The following is a 9,160-nucleotide window of genomic DNA, read 5'->3' on the forward strand; positions in this document are numbered from 1 at the left end:
CCGGCGGCGGCGGCAACCTGCGGGAGAGAGAGAGGCAGTGAGGAAGGAGGATAGAAGGACGGGAGACGGCGGAGGCGGCGACCTGGGCGGAGATCTCTTCGGCGGCGGGGCCGAGGAGGGAGGCTCTAGGCGGCGGGGAGGCGACCCGGCGACGGAGCTCCTGCGGGAACCGCTCGGGAGGGCGGCGGCACGGTTTGCTACGGGACACGGGAGGCGCTCGGGAGGGCGGCGGTGCGCTGGCTCCCTCCGGGCCTAGATCTAGCCCGGTGCGGGCCTGTTGCAGGCCGGGTGGGCCACGGGGAGGTGGAAGGAAGTGGTGGGAGACGAGAGGCACGTGGCAGCGCCGGAGAGGCCATAGGCGGCGGCGCAGGTGGTTTCTGGTGGTGGCGGGGCAGCCCAGGGGCGCCAAGTGGCGGAGGGGAGGTAGATGGCACGGAAAACAAGGCTGGAAGAGGCGGCTGGCTGCGGGAATTGAGGTGGGGTAGGTAGAAGACCAAAAATGGAGAGGTGGGGTGTATATATAGGGAAGGTTTGGGTTTTGGGGGTGTTCGGGCCCTTCGATCGCGATCCGACGGATCCGATCGCGAGGGTGGGTTAGGTAGGTCTAGGTGGGCTGCATGTGGGTTGTGTAGATGGTTGTGGGCTGAGAAGAGAGGGAGGATGGCAGACCGACAACAGTTTTCGGAGACCGAAAACGTCCGACGTTAGACCGGCTATATTGCGGCTATATGAATAACGGTTGGGCTATCAAACGAGCTCCGAATGCGACGAAACTTGACAGGCGCTCTGCCTACACTATAATAAGACCGCACGACAAGTTTCAACCCATTCCGAGAACATTTTTATGCCACTTATAAAATAATATTTCGGAGGTGCCGCGGGCGCGTGCGAGTGTGGTCGGCCTCAGAACGGACAACGGAGAGAACCGGGGAAACCCAAACGAATGCAAGTTTTGAAAAACATGCAGATGAAATCCAGATGATGACATGGCAAAATGCAACACGGAAGCAAATGACATGGCAACGACGGCGAATAACTGACAGACACCTAGCACATCGAATCCGGGGCATTACATGTGATTTGACGGCTCATTGGGCATTAATGCGGCGGTTCGATCGGGGTAGTCTACCGTCACTCTACTACGGAGTAATTTAGTGCATGGCTGGTGGACCCAGGTGCTGGCTGTCCCACACGTCGGCGAAAGTGATTAATTTAGTGCATGGCTGGAGGAGGATCCACACAGTAGAGCGTGTCCACTGTTTTTCATTCTAAAGAAAAAAATGATTACAGCAAGCGTTTCCACTCTTACGATGGAGGAGTGCGAAACACGGCAGCCACTTGAACATACACAGTGCTCCTACTACTAGGCATGTGAAGTGGTTCATACATCAGTACTACACAATCTTGTTGCTAGTGTAGTAAGATATGATGATAACAAATGATGTTGTGCGCATGTCAACTACTCCTATATGTAACATAGTACCTCTTTTTCGACTATCCAGTCGAGAATGAACGGTGAGATCAATGTTAACAGAACTAGGTCCACAGTGCACGGAGAGTACGGAGCTACAGTACTCCACGAAACATGAACCATATGAAGCACGAACAGTGTTAGACAGGGTGTATGAAGGGTGCACGGGATGGGAGCAAAAGTTCCCTTCTCGACCCACTTTTGGGTGTTTGACAGAGTGCATGAAGGGTGCATGAGTCCACACTAGTAGGTTGACAAAAATACACGAAGAGGAAACAACTATATTGAGATGAGAATGCAACCAAACACACCCACATGCTTTGTGCTATAGTGACTGATCTGCACCATCTGAGTTTGATCCAACGGTCATGTTGCGCCGAGACATGGACATGCCCATGCAGAGGGAGCCTAAACACCACCGAAGTCCCTCTGCTTCTCGAGGCGCATGACGTTGGTGATGCAGGGTGCAACCGCCCGCAGAGCCCGCTCCCGGTCGACGGGAGCCAGCTCGTCAAAGATGGCGTCCAATGGAACGAATGGATTCCGGTGACGGAGCCCTGAAAGGATTCGCCCGGCAACGGCGACGGCAGCCTGCAACCCCTTCTTGTCCAGCTCAGCACCCACCATCGCGCGGAGACAGCTCAGCTCCTCGGAGATATAGGTGAAGAAGGAGACTAGGTGAGGAAGCCGCAACTGGTTGAAGTCGACTGGGTGGTCGAACGGGTTTAGCCTGATGGCCGGCATCGTCGCGCTGGCACGATGGTAGGCATCGCGCAGCCGCAACACGTGCGTGGCAACTTGGTTCACCAAGTGGCTGAGGCGATCCTGGACCTCATCACAATCGGCCCGCTCGCGCTCCAGCCGGCTCCCCTGACGGCCTATCGTACCTCCTGCTTTCTGCAGGAACGCCGCCGACGCCTCGAGCATCTTTGTGGTGGACGCCTGCCGCTTTTGAAGCTCCGTGAACTCCCGCACATAACGGAGGAGCATGGCACTCCTCTCCTCCTTGAGCTCACGGAGCTCCATGTCCTTGGCCCTGAGCTCCGCATCCTTGGCATGGAGCTCCTGTGTCAGGCACCTCAACTCGGAATCCATGATCTGCTGCACCGCCATGGCACCAGGTAGAAGTAATGGGGAGAGGAAGCAAAGGGGGCGAAACGGCTGAAAGGCAATGCAATCTACAGGAAGGCGGAGGGAGCCAGCTGAGGAGCGGGGAATCTTTTGGTTTTCACCACGGTAAAACACCAGTCGACGACTTCTCACATAAGGGAGCAGTGGGTTTTTACAGGCGGAGTCATCGTGACTAATTGTTGCCGCGCCTGCTCCCGTCAATCAAAAAATTAAAAATCTTGCCGCGCCTGCTCCCGTCAATCAAAAAATTAAAAATCCTGCCGCACCCAAACACCATATCAACACTGCGGTGGATAATTAAATTTACCTGCCGGTGAGTAGATAAAAAAAGGGGTGAACAAACAAATGTGGCGGCGGCCTAGCTAATCGGTCCAACTAGCCCAACTAGCTAGCCACCGTGCTTCACTGATGTACTTGGCGGGAAAGGTGGTATTTCGTGATTTGACAACTCATTTACTTGCTTCGGCGCTACGACCAAGGAGGACACAGAAAACACGCGGTAGGGCGTCCCACGTTAGGAAGAATATATGCGTGCACCACCCGGGAGGACCCCGAAACCGCGCGGTAGGGTGTGCCACGTCTCGGCACGCAGGAAAAATGTGCGTGAAAATATACTGTATCAGACGTAGTACCTATGGTTCGACCTCGGGACCCAGCTAGTCGATCGAAAACACCCCACTAGCCACACAGCTTCATCATGCAAACATGGCACGGAGGATAGATGTGGTTAGCTCCGTCTCGACCAGCAACAACGTCTCTTGTTCTAGGCAATTCTTCTATTTTCCAAGCTTTTGTTAGTTGTAATAACACCATGGCAAGCTAGCTCCGCTCTTCGTGTGTGCCCGTGCAAAGGTTAGACGACGGAGAGAAGAGAGATTGAGATCGCAGACCTGGGACCCACCAGTAAGTGAGACAACGGTCATGCACGTGTTGATGAGGCACTCCCTCTACTCTACTCAACGCAAGTACTATATAAAATCAAATTATGGGACAAAGCCCACAACCGTTCATTTTTTCAGGCTATCAACTTACGCTTTGTAGTCCAGGTTGCCAGTTCGAATCTCGTCTTTCGGATTGTTAGTTTTACGTCCAAATTTGATTAATGACAAGTGGGACCCCTGTGTGTTGTTTCAATATTTCAGTGTAGGATGGTTTTTTTGAACAAACACTTTGCGCGGTTAGACAAGTAGCGGCACGAGTTACACGTATTTTGCAAGTTTACGAACAAAAATGACAGCGGCATAGAATATCACATCCACCCCGCAGCTTAGATACTATGGTGATACGAGTTTTTACACCGTCGAAAGTGAGATCCAATGGCTTGGGAGTAGTCTTTGTAATTATGCGCAATTTCCAAACTCTCCAAAGGTTTTTTTGCAAATAAAACATTCAGGCCTCGTGTGTGCCGCTGCATCTTCGATCCAACGGCTCCCCGGTGCTTATATTAGGTGCTCCTCATAGCTTAATTACCCGCTACGGTGATATGAGCATCTAGGTCGTATGATCAGTGATCAGATGGCACATGCGTAGTACTTGTATGTTCTGCGAATTTCCCAAACTCTATCAACTGTATATTGCAAAGACATTCAAACCTCCTACTGTGGGATGTTAGATCTCAGTGAACTCGTATCACCATAGAATCTACGGTGTGGGAGCACCTCATACACTCCCGTGCGAGAAAACATAAGGTGCTATCGCAGCTTGGATGCTATGGTGATACGAGCTTGGAGGTCGTTTGATCTGAGATCCAATGGCATCTGAGCAGTCTTTGTGCTTGTAAGCAGTGGTCAAACTCTTTTGGGGCTTTTCTGCAAAAAACCATTCAAACCACCGAGGAGGTGTTGGGTCACAAATCCAACGCCTCCGAAGAGCTTGTATCACCAAAGCATCTAAGGTGTGGTAGCACATGATATTCTTACATACAGGAGAATATGATGTCCTCCTTCATCTTAGATGCTACGATGATACGAGCTTCAAGGTCGTTGGATATGGGATCAAAGGGCATCTAAGTAGTTTTTGTAGAAATTGTGTGCAATTCTCAAACTCATCAAGGTTTCCTACAAACAAATTAAGACACATCATGTGAGCTGCTATATCTCAGATCTACAAGCTCCAAGCAACTCGTATCAGCATATAGCATCTAAGGTATGGGGGCACATGATATTCTCCCGGGGAGGAGGGGTGGGGGTGCACAACCAATCGGTGGTTGGGAGGGTGGGGAAAAATATAATCTAAACAACCCTAAACAGAGCTCCACGATTTTATCTCAAGACGAGGGGTTGACCCCCGACAATCATAGCTCCGCCTAAACACAACATTTGCATGTACTGTAGTACTACACTTAATATTCATGTTTCAGTTTCATGTTCATTTTAAATATTGAACTGAGGACCATGGATGTATTACATTTTACGCCCTTCGTTCCTAAATATTAGTCTTTTTAGAGGCTTCAAATGGACTGGCACATACGGATGTATATAGACATATTTTAGAATCTCGATTCACTCATTTTGCTCCGTATGTAGTCACTTGTTGAACTCTTTAAAAGACTAATATTTAGGAATAGAAGGAATTTTTTGAATTCGTGTCATACATGCATGGTTTGGAAAAATAGATGCACTATACTTATTGGATTGTTGTTGTGTTCGTGCATGTGTGCCTCTGTGTGTGTGTGTGTGTGTGTGGTCATATGCTTGATACATACAAAGTTTTCTCACCTCCATATTGTTCATCTTTTAAATTTGAATTTGCATTGGAAAACTTACTAGGGATACCATGAAATGTGAAATTCACGTTGAGATCACTATATCACAAACTCACTCTAATTCAACAACTCGTCATGAATCAATTACCACGTTGAGATTAGTATTTGCAAGGAAAATACGGGTATTGTAATACACATAGATTCGTTCGGCAATTTAAAAGATTCCTTTCGTATTAACGGCGTACCAGCCAGACCTTGGGTCGTGTTGATCCTAAAAAAACCGGGCTCGTGTCCTTCGGTGGCGTGCGTGGTACGCACATTAGGCAACCCCAACCAATCGAGCCTCAGTGTTTCAAGTCGAAATATCTGGCGGCCAGAATTCCAGCCCTAGGAAATTCCCTTCATGTCCCTGGTCCATAATGACTACCATGAACAATGGAGGGATGCTTTAATAACTAGACAACGTTACCTACCATGCCAAGCACGGTTCAATTCCCTTGGTCGCCACTCGTCAAGGTCACCTGTTAACTGCATTGCCCAGTACTACTACTACTACTACTACTACACCAGGATGAGCACAGAATTGAGCCCATTTGTTCATGCCTAGTACTTGAGTTAATATATCAGGCAATGCACTGGTACGGAGGGATTATGCTTTTACTATGCATATATAACTTGTGTGAAGTCTATCTAAGCAAAATGTTTGACCAAATCCTTTCTTAAGAAATACAACATGACATATGTACGGCTTGAAAATTTATTCCATGATGCAGGTTATGATATTGTTTCGAATCCTGGATCTTAAATTTCAAAAACTCCAAAAGTGAGCATAAATTCTTGAAACTGAGCATGGTCACGTGATATGGAACAAATATTACTTCGTAAGTTTTTTCTTCAATTCGAGACAAGCTGCTTATGACAAGTTGCACAAATGAAGAGCCAAGGTATTTTGGAACAAAGACTTGTCACATTAAGGCGAATGCTTTCACTATTGAAACCGTGGGCATTTACGTGCCGCCACGAGTCCCCGCTTCTCATCGATAGGTGCCGTCCCAGCAAGCGTGTGAGTCGACGGGAGGTGTGCGAGCAGACCGCTGCGCCGGCTATTAGGGAGGCGTGCGAGCAGACCGCTGTGCAGACTCACCGGGAGGCGAACCCTTTGACCAGGCTCTGCCGCCCACCATCGTCCCAACTGCTCCCACTTTTAATGTCGTCGGCGCCGCAGTTTAAAATCAACCCCGCACTACCTGGTATCGCTACAATCCTCTCTCTTCCTCTCCGATTCTCCTGTCGTCTACCTCCAACTAGCCTGACCTAAACGTACGCCATGCTGCATCATGATGGTCTGCCCTTAGTGTTCCAGTTTCATGAGGAAGACACCCAGCCGGACTCTCAAGAACATAAGGCGCTTTGGGACGAGCTTGAACTGGCCTTGCGGGAAGATGCCGCGCCTGTCCCCTCTCGCGTTCCGGCTCCCGTCGCCCCGACGATGCCAGCGCCCATCCCCGTGGCATTGATGGGCTGGGAGCCGCACATTGTCACCGAGCTTGATGGCACGGGGTTCCATGAGGTCCCCACTGCCTTTCACGCGCCCGTGCACCTGCCAGCGCATGCGCCTGCACATGCACTGACGCGCACGCCCGTGCCGGTGCCCGTGCACCTGCCAGCGCATGCGCCTGCATGTGCACTGACGTGCGCGCCTGTGCCAGTGCCCGTGCACACGAATGTCTCCGCCGCGCCGTTGACAGCGCCTGTCCCCACGCGGGTGCCAGTGCCCCCCTCAGCGGCATGGATGGCCGCCATCGACCGCTTCCTTGCACCAACGCCAGTCGCCTCCTCCCGCTAGTTGACTCGCTCCGAAGTCCAAAACATTTTGGCCTTCCTTGAAGCTAGGCCAACGTCCAGGAGTACGCCAACAACGGCGCAAGACGCCGCCGTCACCGTCGGTCAGTGGCCCGACGACACAGAGAGCACGGCAGAGGAGCCACTTCCCACCGCGAGACGCCCGCGCCGCCACCGCGTAATCTAAATGTGCCATGAAAAACATTCGGATTGCCATGCTTAAAATCCGAACGCTTATCATTTCCGTTTATTTTATATCGATCATCGTATAATTTAAAGTCGGAGTCAGACTGAGCAAAATGTATGGTTTGATCAATTGAATGTTCTGCTAGAGCCGCATCAAATTAAATATAAAACATCATCAAGCCACATGTTTTCCTTGTTATCCAATGACCTAGACTGCTTCAATGTCGAGCGCTCAACACGTTTAGCATGCAGTTAATTTCATGCGAAAAATAGTGCTAATCACATGACAACACGCAAATAATATCCTAGTAGTTAATATCCGCATGCACTTAATATACTTCCAAATTAACGTGCATTGCATGTACACACTGACTAGTGCTGCTAGTACGTGAAACTGGTGCCGTGACTTGTTAACGCGTCCAGATATGGTCAACGGCAACATCGCCCGCGAGTTCTTCCTGTTTGCCCATGCATCTAAATGCAGAAGGGGAGGAGAGAGAGAGAGAGAGCACACATGGAACCCACCAGTAAGTGAAGGCGAATAGTACTAAAAATAATATTAAATGTTATCCATTAATTAGGTTGCGGTAATATAAAAACATTATGTGAACAAAGGGGGTACAACAAACATTGCTATTCTACGTATGTTGCCTATTGACGTGCAGCTTGAAGGCCCGGTCGCATGTTCGATCCTCGTCCTTTATTTTTTAATTTGTATATGGGTCCAATTTGTTTCATGACATGTGGGCCCCTCGGTGTGTAGTTTGTAGCACTTTAATTTGTTGGTCGAAATTTGTTCCATTCCAAGTGGACTATCGGTGTGTAGTTTTGTAGCTTATTTATAATAATTAAAGAGAACAACATAGTTTTTTCAATAATACCATGGTGCGACGTTGAAGGAGAGAAAGGACGTGCGAGAGAGCGATGACCGAGCCAGAGGGAAATCAACTAGGGGAGTTGCGTGGGTTGCAACGGTGTTTGGAGTAGTTGTGGGCCGAATGCTACGAAAATATAATCTAAACCGACCAGAATAAATGCCTACACAAATTAATCCAAGGTTGGAGTGCCCCTCGCAATGTAAATAGCTCCGGCTTTGCGAGGGATGGAGAGGTAGTAGCTTCAACGCATGGAAGATACGGTGTGAGAAAGCGAGGTCAATAGAGAGACATATAGATAGAGAGACAAAGTGAGTGTGGTCTGACATTCATTGAACAAATATATATGCTCCGGAGAGATATTGTCTGATCGAGCTTTTGGCAAGGGTGAGGGCTGTAAGATAGAGCTTGAGAGATGATCCAGTCACAGAAGTGTAGATATATTTTGTGCATGGGAGGAAGCAAGGTCAACCGATCACATAGGGTCGCCATGCGATCGAAAGAGTGAGACGTGTTGGAGAGAGTGACCTAGATAGACGATGTGCGTGAGAGACTATACAATGTGAATAGGTCGAATTGGGCTCAAACATGGTGATATATCATTTTTGTCCGAGAAAGAGCGAGGTCAATCGAGACACACACACACACACACACAGAGAGAGAGAGAGAGAGAGAGAGAGAGTGAGTGAGCGTGGCCCACCATGAGGTCGAAAGAGTGGCGACAGCTTGGATGGACTGACCTAGATAGACAATCTACATGAGAGAGTATATAGTGTGTCGATCGAGGCCCAAACAGGGAGATATATCATTTGTGTGTGAAAGAAAACGAGGTTAAACGAGACTCAGATAAAGAGAGCGAGATTGAGCGAGTGTGGCCCGCCATGCGGAAGAAAGAGTGAGACAGTCTTGAGGGAGTGACCTAGATATACAACGTGCGTGTGTGCGCACGAG

The sequence above is a fragment of the Triticum dicoccoides genome, chromosome 1B (assembly GCF_002162155.2).
Source record: "Triticum dicoccoides isolate Atlit2015 ecotype Zavitan chromosome 1B, WEW_v2.0, whole genome shotgun sequence".
Taxonomy (NCBI): domain Eukaryota; kingdom Viridiplantae; phylum Streptophyta; class Magnoliopsida; order Poales; family Poaceae; genus Triticum; species Triticum dicoccoides.